General features: G+C 42.3%; 1 long non-coding RNA gene across 1 annotated transcript; it reads left to right on the forward strand.

The window, feature by feature from the left end:
• The first annotated feature begins 441 nt into the window (after nt 1–441).
• LOC124854590 lies at nt 442–24013 on the forward strand. Its single transcript, XR_007034771.1, has 3 exons — nt 442–630; nt 8851–8972; nt 23870–24013. It is a non-coding gene; the product is annotated as an uncharacterized LOC124854590 (long non-coding RNA).
• The last annotated feature ends 2328 nt before the right edge of the window (nt 24014–26341 follow it).

The raw sequence follows: 26341 nt of genomic DNA on the forward strand, positions 1-26341 counted from the left end.
TATGGTGATTCTACCTTGTTGCTTTCCTTGTGTTTGGTTTTTGGATATTCATATTTAATACCCTAGTGTCGATACAAGAGAACAGTATATATTTAAAAAACTGCAGCCACTGTTAAAATTCTGGAGAACTCAACCAATCAAGTTAATATTGTGCTGCAAGCCCCACCCCAAAGGTTCCAGTACTTTCATAAAGTAGTACCCCCTGACCAGGGACTTTTTGGGGGGAAAGGAGATTTACCTTCACTTTATTTAGAACTTGGTCGCCACGGTGAAAACACGCTGCAAAGGTTTCTGGGCAAAGTTCATGCTGTCGCAACACAGCTTTTATTTAGTTTCTTTGAGTTTTTCCTTTCCTGTTTTGATTTGAAGTTTCTTTTCCTTTGTGTGTTTTTCTCACTTCACTTCCTGTCTTTTTTGAATACTTGCCCCGCCCCCCATTGGTTCCACCTGTGTCTTGTCAGCCATGTGTTTCCCCTCAGTGCCAGTTTGTCTCTTCTGTTTTTCTAACAATGTTCCAGCATCTTCACCGTGTTTATTCCCCCCCCAATTGATCAAGATTTGTTTTCTTGACCTCACCTTTGTCTTTTTGGATACCACTGCCTCCCAGACTGTCTCCATGCTCACCTACTCGTAAGTCATGTGAATGTCATGTGTTTATTGGTTTTGACATCTTCTGATCCTGGACGTGACACCTAACAGTATCTAAACCAGGGCAGCACAGCAGCTCTGTTACACAAGGAACTTTTTCAACATGAACGTTAGGTATAACTCTTATTAACCGACCTGTTTGTTAGTAAACAGGATTATGCATGTGTTTTTTTGATGTTTTTAACTTGGAAGGATGGGACACAAAAGATCCTTTTGCGTTTTGTTGTGGACTCGGATCAGGGGGCAGATCCAGGTATTTTTAATCTTTCCTTAATATTGTGAGATAAGGTGTTTTTGACATTATCCTGGAGTAAACAAAATCAGACATATTTATACTGATATATATGATTTTTGCTTGATTGAATTTTAAGGGGACATTTCAGCCTTGGTGGAGGTTCGATGTTTGAAATACTAGAATAAAAACGAAAACCCCTCAGCTTCCAAACAAATGTCACAGTCAGTGATTTACCGACATTAAACCTCTTCAGGTCATTATTCTATGGTTTTTAATGGAACATTTTTCTGCCATTAAAGCCACAGCTCAGCCCTCACATTCCTGGTGACTGTTATTGATAAAAAGCGTTTCCTCCTCAAAATGGAGCTGAAAAAATACTCTGAAGAAAAGCACATTTCTGGGCTCATTTGGTCACACCCACATACAGTGCACTTTGCACCTTTAGCAACAGTATTGAGATTACTCCATTACGAAACCCTGAAATATTCACACAGTGTTGGATGAAAATAAATCAGTATTTTCTGGTGATGGCGGACCTGTCAGAGTGAATTATCCTCCCTGCAGGCCTGTGCATGCCTGCTCCCTTGATTTGACCTTAGCTCTCCCACGCTAGACGTTGGGGCGAATACTAATACATATGGCTGTACCTTGCACAATACAGCCTCATTCGCTGTGTGGCAGCACCTCGTGAGAAAATGGCTTTGACACTGTTGGCCTTTGCTTGATAAATTAGGTCCCTGGGTAGGCACCCTATGTTACACTGTACATTCATTATGAGCTAACCACAGGCCACATGGCGGAAAAAGTGCTATATCACCACACATTAGCTCAGCATGATCAGAAACATTGTGAGCCACAAACGTCCCCGCCAGCATTTGAGAAAGAGCTTTTCACGTGGCAACAAAACCTCAATAGTACCGCAGTTCATATTCACATTTTGTAAAGTCCATATGTAGACAGGCTGCGTAGTCTTAAATGGCTTTTATCATTATTCACCTCGAATTTTAGAGAGCTCGGGAGTGAAGAGGGATGAGATCCGAGATGCAGTGGCTTCAGCGCACCTCCTAATTGGAAGAAGGTGGAGCTCAGGGGACGGAGGAGATTGGTGGAGAGCTTCGCGATGGGTCTAATGATTTCCTGTGGGTAGCTGAGGAGCCAGGAGCAGGCCTGATCAGGTGTGGGGTCGTAGGAGGCGGTAGGAGGGATTAGAGGATGAAGGAGGCAGCTATCTTGAGACTCATTTGTGTAGCGTTATGCTCCGCGAGAAAGAGATACCTCTGACTCTTCGACCTGGATCAATGTCTGACAACTTCACCTCCTGGCTCGCTCTCTGTGTGTTTGTCCTCCTCTTCATATGAAGTTTCAGCCTGTGGAGCTCTTGATGGAGAAGACTCATCTGACCCTCTGGCTCTTTTTGCGTTCTTGATGTTTTGGTTTGGGATTTTATTCCTCCTTAAAATCCAACGTGTTTAGTTCAATCTTTATATCTCAGTCTGCACACATTTCAAGTACCTGCACCTTGACCTTTGCCAAATTTGAAAGGATTCTCTAGGTGTTAATTAAGATAACATCTTCACAAGGCAAAAAATGGGTTTTCGTAGATCCCAATGACCTTTGTCCTACAAATTCTAATCAGTTCATTTTTGCGTGCTAGTGGGTTAGATATAATGAAATTCCCTATGGGTGTTTCTAGGTGTTCACAAGAGCATGAGGTCACAGTGACTTGGACCTTAGACCTTCTACCACAAAATCGAATCTGTTCATCTTTGAGTCCCAATTTGAAGAAACTCTATAGGTCTGTATAGGTCTATAAGATGGTTCTCACAAGACCAAAAAACATGTTTTTTTATGGTCGAAGTGACCTTTGCCCTTTGACCACTAAAATCGAATAAATTCATCCTGGAGTCCAAGTGGGCATTTACACCAAATTTGAAGAAACTCCCTCAAAGCGTTTTTGAGATATCGTGTTCACAAGCATGAGACGGACGGACGGACAGACTGGTTTTCATCTGAGCCGAGGAATAAAAATACTACAGTTAGTTGGTGTGAGCTCGTTCAGGGTCCTGATATTATGTTTTCACTGGTGTGGCTGACTGTGACAGACCATGTGGAACTGAATCTTAATTAATGAAGTGTATGAAAACTGGAGGAAAACCAGCGAAATAATAATCGAAAACTTACTTTAATTGATCACATTTGTGAATTACCAGTTATTCGTAACAATTCAATGTAATTTAACTAATCAAAACCCCTCTAACTCGGGTACATGTGTGCATTTCTACTTTATTACTAAATGGAAACATTTACAAAACTTAATGAAAATGTTATCCTTTTCATTCTGCAGGTGGAATATAATGTGTTTTCCTGTTTGGCCTCATGTTGTGACACTAATGCTACAATATATTGTTGCAGACACAAGGCAAAGATAAAAAAACTAAATTAAAATTCAAGTATTCCCCCAAGTGCCCCCAAGCTCCCCCCCACCCCCTTTCAGCCTTGTGCAGCATCGTCGCCTCTCCTCTGCATCCGTCTTTCTCATTTAGCCCTTCTTTATCCCCTCTTCCTCTTATTCTCTCCCTCTTGTCTTCCCACGCCACCTTTGTCGTGCCCATTAGTCCTCCACATATAATCGATACCCGGGCCCACTGCTCTGCCCCCATAAAAGCAGTGAAGGAAATGAGGAAGGGCACGAGAAAATGAAAGTGTAAGGATTTGACAGAGTTATGGTGTTGTCTCTTCATGTAGCCGTTGTTTATGATGCCTTGTTTTTTCCCCCTCATAACTGTCCATCACTGTCACTACTGTTGTTATTGATCAGATTTAAGATAAGGGGGGAAATATTACATGGCTTTTAATCTCATCTGTGGATTATACTCTTTCACTTCAGTTACAGTCTCTAACACACATCTCTCATCTGTCTGTAAATGGCTTAGTGCAACAAAACTGCAGATTTAGCACAAGGAACATATTGACCAATGGGACTCGGCAACAGTGCAGCATTTGTGGATTTATAGTCGTGACTCCTGTTTTATGTCAACAAGGGTTTAGAGAGGGAGGTGAGTCTGTGTCTGAGGTGTAAAATAAAGCGTAGATCAGGGAAACAGGCGGACACGGATGCTGCAGGCCTGATGAATGGATGATGGTGCCTCTGTTCCAGACAGCCCTCGGCATATGGCAAATAAACCAGCATGTACTCGTGGAGGGCCAGCAGACAGACAGGTGCAAACCCCCACACACACACACACACACACTTTTAGTTACATGCCAAGAAGCTGCAGACAGAGCAACTCCAAGTGAACAAATGAACAACTTGTTCGGCAGCTGCAAAAATGTGTTTCTTTTAACTAAACGACTTAGAGCCTTAACATCCAGCTCTCATTAAATGATGTCTTTGTATAGGGAATTGAACCCTTTTTCTCCATGCCTCAGTTTCATACACAAAATTCACCTTCACTGCCCTTTATCCCCTTTATTTTAAGGCAAATAATTTGTAATATTTTGCTATTTTGCCAGTTGACTTGTTGGTTATTAGAGGTAAACGTTCTTAATTTCCATCATGTTCTTGCTCACATGCAAGAGTTCTCAGTTTGATTCCAGATTCAGTTCATATCGTATCAGAGTTTTCATGTTCTATCCATTCTTTGATGAAATAGTGTGAATGGAACTTGCAGCTTGTTTGTGATTTCCAGATGGATGTCATACTCTGTCATCTTCCTATTAACTGTTATGAGGGTTGATAGTTGATTGGCTCATTTGACGTGTGGCAGGACTCATGTTTAACCACTGTACAGAATCAATTTTCAGGGTATATTTAACACTGTTACCACTATATTGACAAATCATTAAAATGACTCGGTGATTAGAATGAGAAGACATTGATTACTGTTAATATATTTGCCAATACTTTCCCCTGCACCGGAAACGTGTTGCTCTCTGAAAGAAAACCTGTCTTCAGAGCAGTACAGAGTCGGTGATGAAGGTGTGAGAGAGAAGACGAGTGGGTGTTGGAACAGATCTGAGATTAAAATTTTTACCTCCGGTACACTTGATAACCATCATTGTATGAATCTCCATCGAGCTGTAACTATGACTCAGCCAGCATCTTAGATAACTGAGAGATGGCGAGAAAGACGACGTGCAGCGCCGCGTGGCATCTACAAAGAGCCACGTTATGACATCGATAAGGGACTTTAATCTAACAGACACATTCATCATGCTGCCGTGAATCATACCCTCCCCTCAGAAAGGTCCGCACTTAATTGAAATTAGTTGTCTTATTATTATTTTTAATGCAATCATTATTCAGAGAGGCTTCTTTCATGACATCCTGATGTGGATGATAAAGTCTTTTCAATAATCCAACAAATAGGGGCCGTAATAAATAACATCACCTCTTGCGGTGATTGATGATGTTTATATCCAAGAGTGACGACAACAACAGACGCTGTGATTAAGCAGACGTGTGTACACCAAGACGTAAAGAGAGTTTGTTGTGAGGATAGCCGACACCGGTGTCGATGGGGTGTCAACAAAACCATGTGATCTCTGCAGCGGAGTTATTACGTGATGTACAGCCTCTGTATATTTTGATGCAGAATAATAAGCAGAAAAACTAAGTAAACATACCTTAGTTAAGTAGATACATAGTCTGTCAGTGTCTTTCAAAATAATATAATTAAATCTAATAAAAGGATAGTGCTGCGGAGAATGTGTGTTTTCCAGCTAAAATACAAAGGAATAATAAATAGATATTTAGTTTTTTTGACATATAAATGTTTGGTTTTCATCATTTTGATTGTGGAGCAAACATCAGCCACAGCGCTGGTTGTCTGTTTATTCAAAGTTTATTAAAAAATAAATCACAACAGTCACAAAAACTGCTCTTCAATCGGCCTTTGAATAAACGTGTGTAGCTGATAAGAAGAACAGTTCTTGAGATATACACATACTGACAGAGCTTTCTGGAATCACTAGACAGAGGAAAGGTCACTGTTATTGATAGATTGTTCTTTTTAATTTTCTAACACATACAGGTAGATGGAGGGTGGGGAGGGGGTTAAGGTGTAAGGTACTGGGGGGAGCTGGGATGAGGGGATGATTGACAGGGCAGAGGGAGAGAAAGGATGGGAGAGGAGATTAGGAGGGTTTGAAGTTGAAGAGAAAACAGGGGAACCTCCTCCTCGTCGTCCCCTCATTCTCCTCCTTCTCTCTCTTCTTCCTTTCTTTCTTTTTCATCTTCTCCTCCTTCTCGCTCTTCTTCCTTTCTTTCTTCTCCTCCTCCTTCTCGCTCTTCTTCCTTTCTTTCTTCTCCTCTTTCTCCTTCTTGACCCTCTCCTTGTAGCTGTCGGTCCTCAAGGCCTGTTCCTGAAAAGACAGAGACAACATAAGTTTCACTCTTTTCTTTTTAAAAGTCTGAATCGGAAACAAATCAACAATCCAATATTATTCAATCAGAATGAGTTGGTGTAACGTACCTGAAGCACAATGTTCTGCTGGATCAGGAGTTTTATGTCGTCCTCCAGCTTGATTTCCTTTTCTAGGGACTCCTTGTGCTCGGTGGACCACCTTTCATCTAAGTCTCTAATTTTTTTTTGCAACTCCTCTATTTCCTCGGACCTGCCCTCATTTTTGAGGATGTATTGCTGCAGCTTGTCCTGCTGGAGCTTCAGGTCTGCATTCAGGGAGACGACCTCTTCCTCTTTTACTTTAAACCTCATGTTCATGTTTCTGAGCTCCTTCTCTAGCTCCTTCTCTTTGGCTTTTTCAGACTCCACAAGCTGAATCAAGCTGGTCAGGTCGTCTTTGGACTTCAACAGAAGTGAGGCAGAAGACTCCAACTTCTCGACCATCTTCTTCCTCTCTTCTCCCCAGGAAATATTTTTCATGGTGATCTGCTTTTTGAGAGCAGCGTTTTCAGCCCTCAGCTTCTCCAGCCGTTGGTTTTCAGCCTCCAGGTCTTTCACCCGGGCGTTTTCAGCCTTCAGCAAGGCATTTTCAGCCTCCAGTCGGCCGTTTAGTACCTCCAGCTCCTTCAGCCAGGCGTTTTCAGCCTCTAGCTCCTCCAGACGGGCGCTTTCAGCCTCCAGCTCCTTCAGACGGGCGTTTTCAGCCGCCAGCTCCTGGTTCTCCCTCTGCGAGTCCTGGAGGGCTCGGCGGAGCCTTTCTTTTTATTTCCATTGCAACAGCAAGGTATACCAATCAGACATCACTGTAATACCCTTACATCCTATAGAGGATCGTGTGTAGTGTGTTACTTATACCTTCCACAAAGGACGGTCCGATGTTTGCTATGCTAAAGGAAATAAGTTAGGAAGCGTTGAAGCTCCTTTCCTTATCCCTTAGAGAATTCGAACATCTCTTATTATGGCGGCCACTGAAATATACTTCTGGGTCATTCCACTCAGTCAGGAAGGTTCCTAAGCAAAATGGACTATTCGAACACACCCTAGATCTTTTGTTTCGATTGAGAGACCCCTAGCGGCCAAAGTTATATATCACGTGTTTAAATGATTGCCTTTAGTTGCTTATTCCGGTTCAGTTATTAGAAACATCAGGGCAAAGCTCTGGAGTTACACGAATACTCTCTCTTGATCTAAATGATTCACGTGATCAGTAGAAGCCCCTTGAAAAATCAAACTGTTCGACTAGGTTGAACTTTCTTTTTTCCACTAAATGAGCCAATTGAATCCCTCTCCCAGTCACAGTGCAGCCAGTAATGTGATTACGCTCTGTACATACATAATCAATGAATATTCAAACACTTGAGCTCATGAAGGTGAGAGGTTCCACAGTGATTGACAGTATAAGTCTGTCACAACATCATGTGTTGATACGACTAAGACGCAGACACACTGTCATGGTGTCCCGCTTATGTTCCCTCTGAAGTGTTTCATGACTCAGCAGTCTATACGTGCTGTGGAGATAATGTGGCGGCTTTGAGGGGATTTACCCAAGTAGGTGTTGCCGCTTCCCCCCCGACGCCATTTCAGGGTTTTAACTGTCGTGTGCCGGGACGCATTGGACCGCGAGCTGCCAATGACGCCGTTGGCAGAGCGGGGTAAACACGGCCTGCAGTCTAATACCTTGGCACGAGCTGTTGAAACTGGGCCTGAAGGATTTGATAGCCCACTCGGCTCAGATGTGGGGAGACAACAAGTTATCGTCCAGACTCGTATGACTAATTGAAGAGGGGGTTTTCCAAAACTCTCTGAGTCCATGTTTGTTCCCCTGTCATCAGCAGCCAAATGAATCTTATTCCTCCAGTGATTATAGCTTCATTAAAACAGCAGTTCTTTCCGTATTAATCGTATTGTACAGAGGAAATTAGGCCGATTTTTCTTTTTGTATCAATATCTCTACAGAGGCATCTGCAAATTAAAGCAATAAATATTTGCACAGGCATCCCCTTACTACCTGAGCTGATGAACCGTGTTAACATCCACTCAATGATGCATTGATTAAAAGAAGTGAAAGCAACAAATACTTGATGTCCAATATTTGTTTTAATTTCTTTGAGATCAGTAACGTAGTAGAATAACGATCCATCATAATGAAAATAATCTCAATTTGCGAGATTATTGCAACTGAATCGTTTCTTCCATATTATGCCATACACCACACACAGTCAATAAAGACAGATACAGGAAACATGAGGATTTTTCATCCACAGAAGTCCAACCAACAGGCTCTGTCCTGCTGCTTTAAACAGTGACTCTCAGTCATGATGTCAGCTAGAGAGTCTCACTTGAGTGAATGAACGAGCTATAGCTGTAGCTAATGTCAAGCAATGTCAGACTGAGCTGCTTGCAAAGAAAGTTTTAATACTTTGCTTTCAGTTCAGTTTGTGTAAAGGGTTGAAATGCACGTTAAGATAAGGGCTGTTTTTATTTTCATTGCAGGTCGTCCTTTGCTGAGGCTGCTAACATTTGCATATAAATATCAATTGAGCCTGTTTTGACTTTCTTCAGACACCGAGGAAAATGAAAAGACCGCGTCAATCACAGCTCAGCTTTGGGAAAGAAAAAGACACGGGACAAGATGAGGAGGTGAAGAAGATGAGAGAAGAAGAGCAGGCACCTTGCAAAAAGATGTAAGTGACATGAAATGCATTAAATCAATAGAATATCTATTTATCATTGTTTTCGTCTCAGAGGAATTTTATCTAGAAGATTAAATATATTTCACTTGTTTCAATCCTTAACTTATTTTAAAAGTCTTGGCAAGTGGAGTTTTTCTGTCTTGTTGACAGATGAATTTGCTTATTTTATTTCATTCCCCCTGATTTCTTCTTCAGAGTTTCTGCTGTGCTCAGGATATGAGTAGCATTATGTCCCTGTGCTGTTCAACACAACCTACCTACAATTAAACAGTAGGCCGTATTACCACAGAGATATATGTTCTTTGTTAATTACAGTGGAACCTGTAGGATCAATTTTATTGGTTTGTACCAGATTCAGAGTCCAGGTGGATTCCAACACATTACAGAACCGATTATTTACACTACTGCCCACTGACATGGTTTTAAAGACATTAAAATCTTAAAATGTGAAATTGTAAATCAGAGAAATCAAATTTGTTGAGAAGTCAGGACAAAGCTCAGTTTGTGGAACTTGGTATTTCTAAAACCCAGCATACAGCTAATTACTTGTTTAGTTGAACATATAAGTCTGACTCGTGTGTGTGTTTGTGTGTGTTGGTGGTGTGGGAGCAGAGATTTTCTCTCATTGCTCACCCGCTTGTTAAAAAATAACTAATAACCTTCTGCCCGCATGATTACAACTTTAACGACGTGGAGGCAGAAACCTTTGACCAGATCTCGGAGGTTAGATGAAGCATTTCATGAATCGCTTTAATCAAAGCTACACTTTGAGATGGAGCTGTGTTTAATAGCTAACAAGCCGTTGTGATTAAAGCCCTTTTGGACAAAGTAGAATAATTATATAAGACAGGGGTTTTCAACGTTTTTCAGGCCAAGGACCCCTAAACTGATGGAGAGATGGAGCAGGAACCCCCTACTATATATATTGTATAAAATTGTGTTTTATATTAAACTGGGCCTAGTGCCATGTATAAACATAGCTACCCTGTTATTGTGCATTCAATACTAAGCTATTCAAATAATACACAGGTTCATATATTCATGTTTTTTATGTGCAAGGTATAGGAGCTGCAGTGTGTGCATTGCTGACAAAGATAATGTCTTCTGCCTCCATTTATCCGTTCGCTACAATATGTGGGATTCGTGTTAATGTGTATTTAAAGACATTTAAATTTGTGGAAAAATTAAAAAAATATAAAAAATTGTCTAATCAACCCAAAATTTCGCGACCCCCCTGCAGTACCTCAGCGGACCCCCTGTTGAAGACCTCTGATATAAGATATAATTTACTAACTGATGTCAAAGGTATAATATGGGACAATTCTTCATTTAAATGACTAGCTTTACCCCTGACTTTGCCCGTCTCTTGTAATCACTTGTAATGGTTTCCGATTATTCATAACCGTTTGCTGCGTGACGTGGAAATAACTTGAACACACGACCTCATCCGTGAACACGATTTGCCCCTCAGTCACGTCAGATACAATTTAATCAGCAATGATGGTGGAGACAAAACTCCCATGATCCCACGCTTCTTGTCGACGTCATCAAACTCTGTCTTTTATTGTTGTGTTGAGTGAGAGACCCCTAGTGTGACTAACATCACTGTTATGTATTCTGCTTTGGTCCTCGCTTCTTATAGATATACCATATATTTAAATTTTTAGGGCCTGTTAGGAAAGGTTGACAGTGTTTTAGCCAATTACTGAACATCTTGTATTTTCTTTTCATTATTATTGTTTGGTGAGTTATATTGAAGTATAAAATAATACAAGTTATATAGAGTTATATTAAAAATACTGAAGCCTGATGCACTTGGCCATTTGTGCACTTCCTTTTTCAGGTCAACTAATGACCATAGTTTCTTTAGGCCACAATATTTCTCTCTCTCTCTCTCTCTCTCCATATATCTGCTTGTAGCTTCCGTCTCTCCCTTGCGGCTGCAGGAGATTCATGTGCAGGCCCTCGACGCGCTCAGTCAAGCGTTAACACTGCACTTCCCATGTCACACACATGCACACACGCATGCACACATGCACACAAAACACTGACTTTCAATCCAACTGACGAGCTGTCTGCTGCACTTCATCCCCTTAAAACACTTGTCAACTCTGCAACCCCCCCACTCATATACACACATACACACACACTCACAGGCACACCAGTTCACTAAATGTAGCTGCACACACACAGCTCCATGCTTTAATGGGGATTCGGTGAGAGAACAATTATCCCTGAGGATACTTATATAAGTGTGTGTGTGTGTGTGTGTGTGTGTGTGTGTGTGTGTGTGTGTGTGTGTGTGTGTGTGTGTGTGTGTGTGTGTGTGTGTGTGGTGTGTGTGTGTGTGTCCTGTGTGTGTGCACGCGCGTGTGTGAGAGGGTGTGTTACTGTGACCATGTGCATGCTTATGGATGACTTTCTGCTTCTCACTTGGAGATCATTAGAGAACCACTCAGTTGTAACAGATCCCTGTGGAGAGCGGCGGCAGCAGAACAGGGAGGCAAGCGAGAGGTAAAAAGAGGGAATTGAGCTTTTCCTCTGTAAAGAAAGAAAAGGGTCTCATGGTCGGACGTATCAGAAGACTGCAAACTCTCGCCGAGGAGTTCTGGCCTGTTCGTGGGACATTGGAGAGATCAACAGCAGCTCTCGTGCATCATCCTGTATAGACTGTCCGGCTTTATCCACTATCTCTTTATCTGCAGCCCCTGCCACCACAGCTGAAGAGTAATCCTGCCACCGAGCGGAGCAGCACATGTGTGTATCTTCCCTGTCACTGTGCTGCGATAAGAAGCTAATCGAGGGGAAAAGCCTGGGGAGATGCTGCGTTCATACTGCCTCTGATTAGCAGTGCAGTGAGGGAGGGCCCCTCTGTTGTGTTTGTGTGTGTGAGGTGGAGGCAGATGCTGACATACAAACATCTTCTATCTACTGTATAGAAAGAGAAATCCAGGCAGTAACGAATCTGTTCACAGCCACACATTTTCTAGTTGCTTCACATTTTTGTTGTTTCGGCCATCAAATTGATCTGTAACTCTAAATAACAGCCCCCATACGCCAAATTAATATGTTTTAGACTTATAGCAAATGAGTGAGTAAATTGGAATTAATTAAATTTATTGAACAGATGAATAGACTTTGGCGCTGACATTGGACTGGAGGCATCAACAGAAACATTGCTTTGAATGGGACGGCGTCATGTGTTTGTGTTTGTGGTCCTGCTGCGTTACGGCAGAAGCTCAACTTCTCATGCAAACGGAGGCACCAGCCAATCGCACAAACAAACAATTAAACAAACACTCAAGCACATGTCACTTGCCAATCATATGGTAATGTGAGGCAGGGGCAGCTGGGTAACCTGGTGTGTGTTCATCTGCTTGTGGATTTTATTTTCCGTGTAATTCTCTTTGGCATTGTATTCATAGCTAGGATTGCATGTTAGCATGACAGCAGGTTATGATGCGTGTCCCGAGCATGAAACTGTGATCTGCCGTTGGGACGTTCGTGCCAGCACTAAGCGTCAGGCAGGCAAACCATCAGCGGGAAGTAGAACACGATGGAAGCGCTCCTATGAATCTGATGCTTTGAATCTGAAGGAGATTCATCCCTGTAGACTAGACACGGGTGGTGGTGATGTGGACTGGAGCATGAAGATGGGATGTTTGATGAGGGGCCTCTGGTCGGACCATTTGAAGGGAGATGACCGGGAGTTGAGGGGGTGCAGGTGGGCGACTCATTGATGGACGGTACCGATCTGACAGCTGAACGCGGTCATGAGAGAGAACTCAAGATGAGCCTGTCAGGTTGCGATTGGATGAAACAGGGATAATCTTTCAACATGTTTTTATATTTTATTTTTCATTCAAATAGCTTTAAAGGGCATCATTATCCCTAGAATGAAAGTGCTTTACACTTTAAATAACCTTATGTTTTTGAAGGTCTGATGATTGTTGGTGTGAAGCCGTCTCTCTCTGATGTAACAGATAACTGACAGGTGCCTGTGTGTATCTCTGCCTTTTAGCTCTAATGTGCTTTTGTTTTAACATTTCAACGTGGGCTTATGCAAAACATGCATTTGTGGACATGTGTGGGTGGCAAATTACTCTCTAAAAGCTGAAAATAAGTGGAGTGATGGGTTTGTACGTCCCGTGTGTCTTGTTCTGGGAACACCACGCATCCCCACTGCTGAGAGGCACAAGGTGGAAGTAGCGGCGGTCGTCTCTAATGTAGATTTGTCTCTGAACCTCCGTGAAGACTTGTTTACATTGAATTTGGGCTCAGCCTCGGAGGAGCTGTTTGAGGCACAGTGTGGGAGATAAAGTAATGATCATTACTGCCTCAGTGATAGTGTGGCCCTATGTGTCCTTATTCGCCCATACATTCCAATGTGCAATGATGGGTAAACTTGCTACAGCAACATGGACGCGCTCTTTCTTTTTCTCACCACGTCACATTGTTTCTCTCATGCACGTAGAGATGAGCTCCCCAAGGTTCAGTTAAGACTTATTAAGCTTTATTTTTCTACTGAGCTTGACACCAGTGACTTGGGCCTGACCCAATACAGCAGGGAACCTGTCTCAGTATAATGAGGAACCAGGGCTCGGCTTATTATCACATCTGTTCCCACAGAACATGCACTGTGCTTCAGACTCATTTTATAATGCTCAGGGGACAAAGGGTCTTAAATGCAAATGGAGAACATACTTAACCAGATGGGCGACAGTATTTGGAATGAGAGGTGTGGTGATTCCTAATGGTCGGACATCACGGGTCCTCCGTGCGCCCCGCTTGGTAAAAAATTACATTAGTGTCATGGTTTCACCTTGAAAGCTTGTTTACTGTCAAAGTGTTTTCGCAGAAGGAGCTATCAGAGCAGCCATTAATTAGTGTCACTCCGAGTTAGCGTAGGAGGTTCTCGGGCAGTCCTTGGCTCGTCTCCCAAAACACACACACACACACACACACACACTCACTCAAATGTGTTGTGCACACGACCGCAATCTTGATGAATTTTGTAACTGTTTTATTAACCAAATAAAAATGTCTTACAATCCAACATTATCTATAACAAATCTCTCCTTCACTGGAAACATTTTTTCTCGAGCAGTTTCCACCTTTTGTCCCTCTAACCCAGCAAGACACATGGTGCATTAGCAAACTGTCGATGTAGGTCACAGATGAGCTCTGTCCTCACGGTTTGAAAGTTGCAGTCTGTACATTGTGTTGAGGTCAGGCTGCCCTATAATGCACAAGCTACTTTTAGTGGAAAAAAAGTCTGCTCCCTAACCCAGGATGTATATGGAAGAGATTATTTTTATGTTTGTTTATTGTCAGTTCTACTTCTACTGGGTATTCATTGAGGCCTGTACCAACAGTGTTGATGATTCTGTTTGGATGAGGGACAGGCAGGTCGATGTGGCGTCAGTAGTTTTGCAGGTGTTGTCCTGGTACTAGAGAGCTGAGCCACATCTTTCTTTATTTACAAAAGAATGAGATCGGAAATACTAGAAATCTTTCTCCGTGAGGTGAGCGGGCTCAGCCTTAGAGATAGGGTGAGGGATTTGGATATCCACTCAAGGCGCTTTACAGCAAAAGTCACATTCACTCTTTCACGCACAAGTTCATACTTCATACTATATATAGCGTTCTTTCTATAATCCTTACACTGTCAATACAGCTGTCAGGGGCTATTTAGGGGTTCCAAGTCTTGGCCATGGACACTTTGGAATGCAGACTGGAGGAGCTAGGGATAGAACCGCCGACCCTTCTGGTTTGTTGAAGACCATTTTATACCTCCTCAGACACAGCCACTCAGGACTGCTCAGTTGAGAAGGTTCGGGCAGGATTCCTCCTGAGCACCTTCTCTTGGAGGTTTACCTTTCACACCCAACTGGGAGGAGACCCATGGGTGGACCCAGAACTTGCTGGAGGGACTACATATCCCATCTGCCCTGGTAATGCTGCAGGATCCCCCAAGGGAGTGTGGTCGGGTAGGGGATTACCTGGAATATCCTACTTAGCCTCCATGAGCTAAGCTCAAATAAGATGAAGACGTCTGGGTGTGCATGGTGAGCATGGTGTGCTTGGTTTGCGTCCTGAGTAAAAGTTCACCAAAGTTGTAGTTGATCTGAAAAATCAACTTGGGTTTATACAACACCTTATTGATGCAGCAGATTTTTTTAAAAAACCTTTTTAAATTCTTGTGTGATCGGGCTTTGAGTCTAACACTGGCACATTTTATAGTGGGTTTATTTCAGAGGTCAGGGCTCATTGGGGCGTTGGGTTAATGGTACAATTTTACCAGCCTCACAAATTCATAACGTGGGTAGTCTATTGGAGTGTCTGCACACAGGAGAAAAAGACAACATGCATATTATTACAACCAAATGTCAGGGAAGTTTATGCAAAGCACCCATGAATATTCTAGACAACTGTAAATCAAGATTTGCCTTTCATTAGGGGACTTTGAATTATTTAACTCCATCCTCTCTTCCACTGATAGCTTATCTCTGTGCTGCTTTAGGTTTGGATTGCTGCTCCCGAGCCGGGCTTCCTTCACTCCGGGGCTGTGATTAAAAAGAGAGAGAGCACCAGTTGTAACCTTGGAAAAATAATTGGGTTATTTTTCAGTGTGTGCCAAAGAAAGGGAATTGTAATAATCGACTATAACTCACAATTTCCCACCATTATTTTCACTCACCTCACAGATTAATCAAAATGCAACATACGCTGATGCACCGACACCGATACACACATTCATACCAACACAATTATGCAGGGGAAAGAAGACATCTTTCACTTGAAATGTTTGCAAGAAGAGAAATAATGGGCTTTCGCGGACTATCCTCAGGCCTGAAACAATTTATATCCCCACAAAAGCTGAGTATTTTTCAAATGAACCCATCCATTCAGCTTCAGCCGAGTGCCAAAATGAAACGGGGAAACTTCCGTTGGCTTCAGGCTTGTTCTGCAGGTTGTTTAGCATGCTGCCCCGAGCTTGCTCAGTGCTTTGAAAAGCGTGTTGTGTTTGTCTCTCGGGTCGCTGCCTGTGCCCTTCCGATGGCCGTGGTGGGCCGGGTGGGGTGGTGCTGCCACCGCGGAGAGCCGGCGAGCTCCTGGCTGCTATTAGAGTTCAGTGTTCCAGCGAGCAGGCATTGGAAAACGGACACAGAATAATGGATGAGGGGCTTCTCAGCCGCAGGTTAAAGTGCTGCAGGATTTGGGCAGAGTAAAAGCATTGGGGTGGGCATTATAAATCCACACTGACTGGATGGCAAATACTTTTTATTATTCAAAGGAGAGTGGGTGGTCCAACCTGCCAGATTTTTGGTCAAACTAAAAGAAGTTGTTCTTCTGAATCTCTGTTTGCATTCATACTACATTTGTTTGAACTCAATTTCATTCATTCATTTTATTTCAATCTATTCAGTGCACTTTCTTGATTCAATCTTTTTTTGTTGGGAAACAAAACTGATGAAAAGGTGGACAGTAGGTGTGTGAAGTACAGATGTTTTCCGATACAGATAACGGCATAGAAAATTCCTCCGATATGGCAGAAAATGCCAGGTCAGTCATTGGAGAGTACAAGAATCTATACATACCGATGTGATACCACGTCTTTAAAGTATACTAGATTCATTCATTTGCAAGACTTTAGTTTTGAGGGGTGGCAGCCATTTTTGTTTATTATCCCATGGCGTTGTGTTGTATGTTTTTTTTTTTTCAAGCTGATTTTCAAGGGTTCAAGCTGAGCCAGGTCATACGACAATGATAGGAGTCATCACTTCCATACAGGGTCAGGGCACGATCACACATACGAGAATGTAAAGCGAAATATCACAGGTCAAAGTTCAACTCCACCGAAGCCACTCTGCAGATCTGCTGTTGTTTAATTTAAATGTTTTATTAACCCGTCGCTCATACAGATTGTTAAAATTGATTTTTCTTTTATGTGCTGTCCAGGTATTGGAATCGGTATCAGGAAGGGAAAAATGGTTACATCTCTAGTTTAAAGGTGGTGTTTGTATACGTTCACATGGCTGGCTGTCATATCCATTTTCTGCATCCCCGCTCATGTCATCCTCTCCTCACTGTGTGATCAGCAATATTCCCCAATGCGCTCTAATATTCGTTAATCAGCTCCATTATTAAAATGTCTGGGGTAATTATGAATGTAATTTGCTGTAATCAAATCCCTGTGGATGCTTCATGTTCCATGATAAACACCATTGGGATGAAACTGTGATATTGTAGTTTTATTCACAGAGAATCAAATCAGAGATACACACACACGCACGGATGCGCACCAATAAAGGGAGTTTGATATACAAAGAACAATGGGAGAACAGTCGGAGAACCTCAGCACGGGGAGGCGGCATGTGGCTGTGCGTTAATGAGTTTGATGAAGCAATAAAAATCAATTACTATAGAAAATGATATGCAAATAAACACTGATAGAATCCAGTGCAGGAGGCCCAGTGTTTTCATGGAGGGAAATTATGAGCCGTAGATTTAGAAATAAAAGAGCTGCTGTCCTCACTGCTGATGAGCGTTGTTTATGTCCAACCTAAAGGACAGTTTGGATTTGAGTGAGAGAGCAATTACCGCATCATGTAGATTTGAATAGATTTGTTTTTGGCAGCCATTATTCAAATTCTATAATTTTGTTTATTCTGCACCTGGACATTAAAAAAATAGGGTAATAAAGTGTGTATAATGTAATAATATATACATTATATAAACAATTATGTATTTAACATTCTGAAGAAACTTATCTGATAATATATGATCTGATAAATTGCAGTTGTGACCTTTGACCTTTTAGTTTGGTCCGGGTTCCATCCAGTTACATGGAGTAGGCAGGATTCTCTTATGGGGAGTTATGATGTTGTGCGTCCTTGCACCTTGGTCAGTTATTTACCTTGGGAAGAGGAGGGACCAGGATGCATTATGGGAAGAAGACAAGTCAGCAGAGGCAGAGTGATGCACTGGGTAATATTCTGCTGGTAAACTTTGGGTCCTTGTGTTCAAGTGGACTTTACTCTGACAAATAGCTGACCAAGAGCGAAGCACTTTCATGGCAACACTATTCTGTGATGGCAGTGGTCTCTCTCAGCTGGATAATGTGACCTGCCAAAAAATGTTCAGAGATGGTTTTAGGAACTTGACAAAGAGTTGATCCTCAGTTGGTTAAAGCACATGTGTGAAAAAGTCCAATCCACCAAGGAACCATCTTGCAATTTCCAAGATGGAGCGTCTTGATGCATGAAACCATAGGTGCAACTTCAGATGTCTTGTGGAGTCCATGTTGGATCAGAGCTTGTCTGGCAGTAAGAGGGGGACCTACACAATTTAGACATGTGATTTTAATGATGTGGCTGATTCAGATACACAAAGACAGAACCTCCCTAATTAAAATGCCACATTTTCCAGTGTTTTAATGACTTTCTCAGTGTCTTAACATAGAGTATGACTGATCTCAGCCTGAAAAGGAGCCTCCCTGTGACAGCAAGCCTGTTCGCGGGATCCACAGCCAAACAAAAACCTTTTAATGTGCTCAAGGTCCCCGTTCGCTCAGCATTTTATCTAAAAATACTTTGTCGAAACCGCAGCAGGAAAGTTCCTCTGAGTCAGGAGGAGTTTCCTCTCAAGAAACTATTCAGATGGCAGCTTTTACAGTACAGAAGTATTTTTAGGGAACACCGACGCAGCTCGAGGCTCTTTAGAAAGGTGTGTGTTAGTAATGGCTGTTGAAGGAGAAAATTACTGCCTGTCCAACAGACAATACTCCAGGAACAATGGTCACCTTTACCATCAGCATTTGTCAAATTGATAAAATAATTTAAAAAAGGGATCTTTTAATTGTTAAGATGAGTTACAGCCATTGTGATGGATTCAGACAATTATCGCTCGTCAGGTGCGGGCAACATTATATTCCGTGTGAGTGATTTAGTTTTACTCTCTTGTTTTATTCTCATCAAAACCTCCACAGCTTCAGGAAAAAAACCTTTTCTTCTTCTGCTTCAATGCCTGGAGAATCGCTTTTAGAGAGGCTTTTAAGATAATGATTGAAAAGCACAATACTAATAGAAGTTGGCCAATTAGGGACCACCTTTTAACTTTCGACGGCTTTGTGAATAAGTTCCCCGTTCATGATTATTTCATGTGCTCTTATTTGGACTCATGACTAATGCAGGGGATGTCATAAGTCTGAGAGTCTGCCACTGTGAGGGACCTTTTGTGTGTTAGAGAGCCTGCGTGTGTGTGTGTGTTCATGTGAGTCTGTGTGATGAGTCTACTGTTATGTCTGCACGCGCTCAGAGCAGCGAGGGAGATAAGTGAGGGGACAGATTTGAAGCTGTCTGCGGTGCAGCGGGAATATACTTATAGATAGGAAGGAGGGGAAGCCAGCATTTAATACCCCAGAGCTTTAAGCCTCTTGGGTGAGTTTTTCCGAGTCACGAACACAAACAAAGTGCACAAAAGGCTGCGCACGTGTCAGCAGAGGCAATGGACTTGTGTGCGTTTTAATAATGCAACAGCTCGTCCCTCTTTCCTCTTTTGTGTTTCAGAGATTAGGCAAACTTCCAGAGAGTGCAGTCACGAACTGTATTGTGTGGCACACATGCATGAAGGGAGACAGACGCACACACGCACTCACACATTCATATATACACACTCACACATGCACACACACACACCTCAGTTCAATGAATGTGAACAAACCAATATCTGTTATACAAGAGCTGGGAACTCCTATGAGTGTTGTGACTAAAGCAAAAATCAATTCATGATTCATATTTTGTTGAATATGACTGTTTGTTTGTGCTCCGATTATCAATAACTACTGTATATCTTTAATTTACAGAGCTTTAGTCAGTGCAGTTGAATAGTCACTGTAATAGAGAGCTACTGTTCCTTATTCACAAGGTTAGGTTTTCGTTTGTTTGTTTGTTTGTCATTTTTCAGGATTATGCTAAATAATTACTCAACCGATTCCATTACAGTTTGCTGCCGATCCAGGATTTCTTTTTCACTTTCTTTAACATTGAGAGACAGGGTATTAAACAGACCTCTTCTTTAAGCCTTGTACTCCGGTGCGTTCACATGCTCCTAAGAAGGTCTTATTTCCTGTGTTCTGACTTTGGTGTGTTTGTGTCCAAATAGTGTAATAAATTCACAGTAATGTTACATTATCATAAAAAATCATTGTCATCTGCATCGTTTGAAATGTCAATGTACTTTTGAATGATACTGAACCTCTATCTGACCCCTGATGTTTCCTTTCACTTTGACCTCTATGTTGTAGATAGCTGAACAGATGACCAGTATCTATTTATGTGCACCTCATCCATCCAGTTGGTTGTCTGTCTGCATGCCTGTCTGTTTCCCATCTGTCGATTAATACATTTAGGGGTTTGTTGTGGGAGGGAAGCCTGTGGGCTGATATTGACTCATCACTCTCCAGGAATATCTACATTTGCCTGAATGTGCATGTGTTTGAGAGGCAGAGCTGACTCCTATGTGACATCTTTGTTAATACCCATGTGCCCTGAGGGTAGCAAAGCGTATTACAGCATGCACATGCATTAGGGGTCCTGCCAGGGCACTTTATTTGCTTGTAATGTCTCGTATTCAGTCTTCTTGGCAGAACCAAGGCTGCGGCGCGACCGGCTGCGTTCATTCCTCTGTGTTGTCTGCTCAGGCAAACTCAGGTTCACATTATTACTGCACACTGTACCACAGCAGTCAGCGCACTCCATCTTGTTTATTGCTGCTGCTGCTGTATGAATTCCACGTAACTGTGTTGTGGTGATTTCATCATTTCACATGAAGTGAAGCTTTAAATGCTCCTTTGTGGGATCAGAAACTGTCCAGGGCCTCACAACCCACTTAACCTCCATTAGATCACAGCAAATGGTCTCTGTCACCAATGTGAACTTTCTTTTTCCCCCTAAATGCTGAAACCCATTTACGATTTAATGATGGCAACATTGTGTCGACAGTAAGCGGCAGCTGTTGTGAGAGGAAGGATAATATAATAATGTAAGTGTTGTGATATTTTATCCATCGCTGTTCTGTTCTGACAGTCGTGTCGTTTTTCTTCCTCCTTCCAGAGGGTAAACTACACCACTCGAAACATCCAGATGTTTGATCTGTGTGACTTGATCATTAAAATCTGTGTTTTCTATGGATGAAGAGACCTTTCAAGTTCTTCTTGTCAAACATGTCATACTACGGATGTGATTGAGATCAACCTCCTAAAGATTGTGCTCCTGTGCATCCTCTGATGAGAGAGAATCCAGGAGCTGCCTCTCTCGTAGCGTCGTCCTCTTTCAGGGAATTGATGTCTTAATGCATCTTTTATTACGCCTGATGAAAGTGTTGTTTTACAGGTGGCTGACCCGAGAGCTCATCAGGCCTCAGCAGGAATTTTATGGATTGGGATGTTTTATGTTCTGTGTGAGGGGTTGCCAACCCGTATGGAGATAAGATGACCATTAAGAGAGTCTCTGCTGTCTCGGAAGCTGTTTGCTGTCCACATGTGAAGAACGCAGCAGGAGATTGTTCCCGTCAGACATGTCCGGAACATTCAGGTCGGAGATGACGTATGAATCCTGCTGTAGAAATCACATGTTACTGCACGTCGACACCAGTGTGATCCCTTATCACTAACCGCTCTTAAATCTCATCTTTAGTTGACATGTTGACTACGTGTATATCACCTCTTCTTTCCAGTTTTGCGTCCGTGTCACGTGTTAGATACGTCACAAACACTCCCACTCACTGTTTATTTTCCAATGCTGTATTCTCAAATGGGCTCACGCCGACATTTTCTGAGGAAAATCTCAGGAAAATGTCCAGATTTAAGATGACTTGACTTACAGTGACCTCGACTCATCACCTGCTGCCTCCAATAAGGTTTAATACTGAGATGTTTCTATTGCACTTCAATCTTTTTGATGTGAGCTGTATCATGGATCTTCTCTGTCGACAGATCGGTGTTGTAATAAACTCATATATGCAAGTAAGAACAACTGCAGCTTTAATTTGACCCGCGTATTAACAGCTGTGAGCGCAGCTAAATACAAGTTTTTCTTTCATCACCTGAGACGGTGAGCATGAACAACGTTGATGAAACAACTTGAAAACCAGGCCGTGGAGGATGCAGTGGAGGAAGGGAGAGCTGGTGTTTGGTGCTTTGGGAGGAACCTCCAGTAATTAAAAGCTGCTGAGAGAAAATTAATCTGCCGAGTGCTGAATTAAAAGGGGGAGAGAGGGGAAACTCCTACTGGATTTGTTACAGTGATTCCAATTATAATTATTTTCATCATCTTCACCAACCCTGCTGTTTTTTCGGTTGTTTTAGATTTCATGTGAATTTAGATTTTGAACCATGACAGATTCAATATAAATGTTTTTTTTCTTTTGTTTAATTTTAATAATTGCAATCCTAAATTTAAGCATTTTTAAATTTGCTTTAAAAATAATACTTGGAATTTCGAATGATTGCAAATAAGAGACGTTTTTGCTGTGGCTGCTCTACTGAACAGTATGTTGGTGCACGTCTCCTCATGGTGGGCGTTGATGGTTTTACGACACTTGTGTAAAGACCATGCTCATCTTCCTCCTCCTCTCCGGCCGGATGATTATCGATCGTCCCAATCTCCCTCGTATTAAAATCATAACCAGGAACTCCTCTGGTGATCGTTCATGTTACACAAGAGCGCGGGGCGGCTGTGCATGGGCGGACAGATTTACAGTTTGTTATTGGGCAAGTTCACAATTAGGGGCACTCACTCACTCACTCACTCACTCACTCACTCACGCATGCACACACACGATCAGTTCAATTAATGGTATTGCATTGATCGGCCTGTTGATAAATGTGATGATATCCCAGATAGGACGTGATCGATTATTCCTTCCATGCTGTGCTTTTCTCTCAGAGATGCCGGTTTATTAAATTGTTCATGTTCCATGTGACATTGATGGAGAGCAGTGACAGTAGGTTTTTTGTTGAGGTGAATTCGTTCACATGATCTTTTAGTATTTTATCACTTTACTATCAGTTAAAAGCAAAGATGGAACAAAAGCAAAGTAAAAGTAAACTGCATTATTCAACATAGCAGATGTTTTCTATTCAACATCATCTGTTATGTCCAAGAGGCTAAATCCCACGGCCTCGTCCCTGGCCATTAAACCACGGACCTGCATTACTTTACCTGTAGCAGCCCAGGAAAACAAGCAGAGTTTTGTGCTGCAGGAGGGGATTTCTGGAGGAGAGGAAAAAGCAATCACTGGTCAGACACAAAAGAGGGAGGGAGAGGGAGGAAGGAGAGGAAAAAATGACCTGGAGGAGTCTGGGAGAAAGGCAGAGGGAAGTGATACAGATAGAGAGAAGATGCTTAATTTGGCACGGTGTACCACAGAGACACTTAATCTCCTTCAATCCTTGTGAACGGTGAAAGCAGGGTGGCAGGTGGGTGCGAGGGGTCGGCTCGGCCAGGTGGAGAAACCACAAATCTCCCACAAATGACCACTGAAAACCTGTGGGTGCGTTTTGCTGCCGAATGACTCACTATGTCCTCGTATCTGCCTCTGTCCAGTGACTGCCACTCACATATATGTATATTTAAATATATATGTAGTTACTAACAAAGACTAGTGCGTGAACGGAGTTAAATTCGCCACAAAACAAGTACATTTAATTCTAAACCAAAGGAAAAGACTGTAGAGGAAGATTAATTGAGCTGTAATCATGGCCCATCAGTCAACACATTTATTTTGGCAGCGGCTTTAATGACAATTAACGCTCATTTGGAACGCGACTTAACAATGATGAATAAGGTTCTTCCTCTTAATGGCTGAATTATCACTGCTTACAGTGTGCAGGTGTGCTAGAGGACACATGATGGAGGGACGAGGGAGCAAGAACTCCTCGCCCATGTCTGGCTGGGAGTTACAGGAAACTGCCCGCCCACCTACACCTGTGACCTGCACCCATTGGATACTACAAGCTGTCAATCACACTGTATCCAGGTCTGAATACATATTGTGCTTTTACTCTAAATTGAACCATAATTTATAAAATGAACATCATGCTGTGTTGAAAAAGACTTGAAACTAGCGATTGAGACGATAAACTTGAGACCATAATAAAAAAAGTACTGACGATATAAAGTGAGTAGTAGTCATTTTCTCATAGACTGACATTTTTGGTAACTAGTGGAGTGAATACGATTTGAATACAGGAGAATAAAGGTTCCAGACACTTCCATGTTGGCTTCACCTTCGGGATGCGGTGTCTACGACCATTTTTATATTCAGTCTTTGATACTTAGTGCTGTTGTCATTCCTCCATTGCTGACAACAGAGGCTCAGAAAATTGTCCAGATGTAGATGTAATAAAAAAAGTGTTGAGTTGATGTCGAAGGTTTTACAACACTTCTTTACTGCTCTGAAGGGACATTAAAGGAGAGTGGAGCAGAGAGTAGTTTGTGTCAAATGAAGGCAGGAGTAGGTGCATACAAACACAAACAAAACTTTTATGACACAAACTCTTACACTCCACTTAATTCACCGCACACAAGAATCATTTGACTGACATTTTGCCCCTCATATGTTTCAACCCGCCAAAATACCACATATCCCATAACTCTGTAGTGTGTTTTTTGTACCTTCCCTGATTGATGATCTGAGATACTCCTGAAGACCAGGTTTACTTTTCTCAAATGTTAGTTCAGTCAAAGGAGAGTCAACATTCAGAGCACCTTCTAACCCTGTCCAAACCACGTCCAAAAACCAAACAAGGCCCAACAGCCCCCTTTATGAAACCACATTTAAATTCTCTACATCTGGATTTTCATTTGAATCTGTAACCAAATTTCACACACTAATAGATTTCACTTCCCTCAACATGCCCGACCTTTTCATCAAGCCCCCTGATCTCACCAGAATTGAATGGTTTCTTTTGTGAAACAAACAAACCAAGTTCGCATTTAAATGTAATGATGGTGCGTCATAATGATGGTGGAAAATGTAAATTGTCAGCAGGCTCTGTTATTGAATTATTCCATTTAAAAAAGGTGATCACCAGAGCTGATATAAAACACACACACACACACACACACACACACACACACAGTCGAGTTACCGTTTGATCTGTGTATGTGAGGTGCAGTAGCATCTGTCCCATATGGTCGTGAGCCACGTTGAGCTCTATTTCCAGTGGAGCATATGTGTCCAAAGGTTGTTGTTTTTTTTCTCCCTCTTTGATGTTACGTAACATTTCCATATTTTTATTTTCAACCGGACTGTGAACTGCTGTTCTAATTCCAGTGCTTTGCATGAAACATCCAAATATGTTTGGACTGCTGTGTCTCTACTGAAGGATGCATATTAAAGAGAAGATAATTATGCCATACTTCATTTTCTGAAGGGAAAGTTAAACTTTCCTCACACAACATCTGCTGAGCTGGTAGGGACTCAGTGCCTTGCTCAAGGGTGCTTCAGCAGGGTTGAAGTGTTAATGACGTGGGGCTTGATCCTGGTAGGACACACCGAAGTCCTCTCACCCCTGTAGGACACACCGAAGTCCTCTCACCCCTGTAGGACACACCGATGTCCTCTCACCCCTGTAGGACACACCAATGTCCTCTTACCCCTGTAGGACACACTGATGTCCCACATGGAGCGATCACCAGAGCTGGATGCCACGCTGCACCTGCTGCCGCCTCCTCCCTGCCACGGGCTATCAGTGGGGGTTGATCCAGCTTGATGGAGGTGCAGATGGCCGACAGAACAAAATGCCTCATGTGCCTCAGTTTGCAAAGCCACTGAGTCACACAACGTGATTCACAAATGACTGAATTTGACTTCTTCTTTGCCAAAGAAAGCTTCAAGACGAAAAGACAAAAGAGCGAGATACAGCATCTGTTCATCTCATGGCCTGATGGTCGATGTCCTTTTACGGTTTCAATAACAAACTATTTATATCCGTCCATGTAAACCCTGAGTGGCCTTTGAATCAGCAATCACTCGTTTTCATTTGACTCGGAAAACAGAATCTCTCAACTTGATTCTGGGATAAATGTAATAACGCACAACTTCAGACTTCATCTGTTTACTATGTTGTTCTGACCACATGAATTACATCTATTATGTGCAAATTCAAGCCACTTTCCAAGGTGTACTAACTAGCAACAGATGATGACAGGTGATGCTCACAGTTGCCCCTGTGAACCTGGTGCTGATGCTGGGCTGGGGCGATTGGCTGCATGGTTCGGACCCAAGAACCAAGCCAGAGCCACGTCATTAAACCACTGTATGTGTCACTCTATGCGTGACTGATTTCTCAG

This window comes from Hippoglossus stenolepis, chromosome 12, assembly GCF_022539355.2.
Source record: "Hippoglossus stenolepis isolate QCI-W04-F060 chromosome 12, HSTE1.2, whole genome shotgun sequence".
Lineage (NCBI taxonomy): Eukaryota > Metazoa > Chordata > Actinopteri > Pleuronectiformes > Pleuronectidae > Hippoglossus > Hippoglossus stenolepis.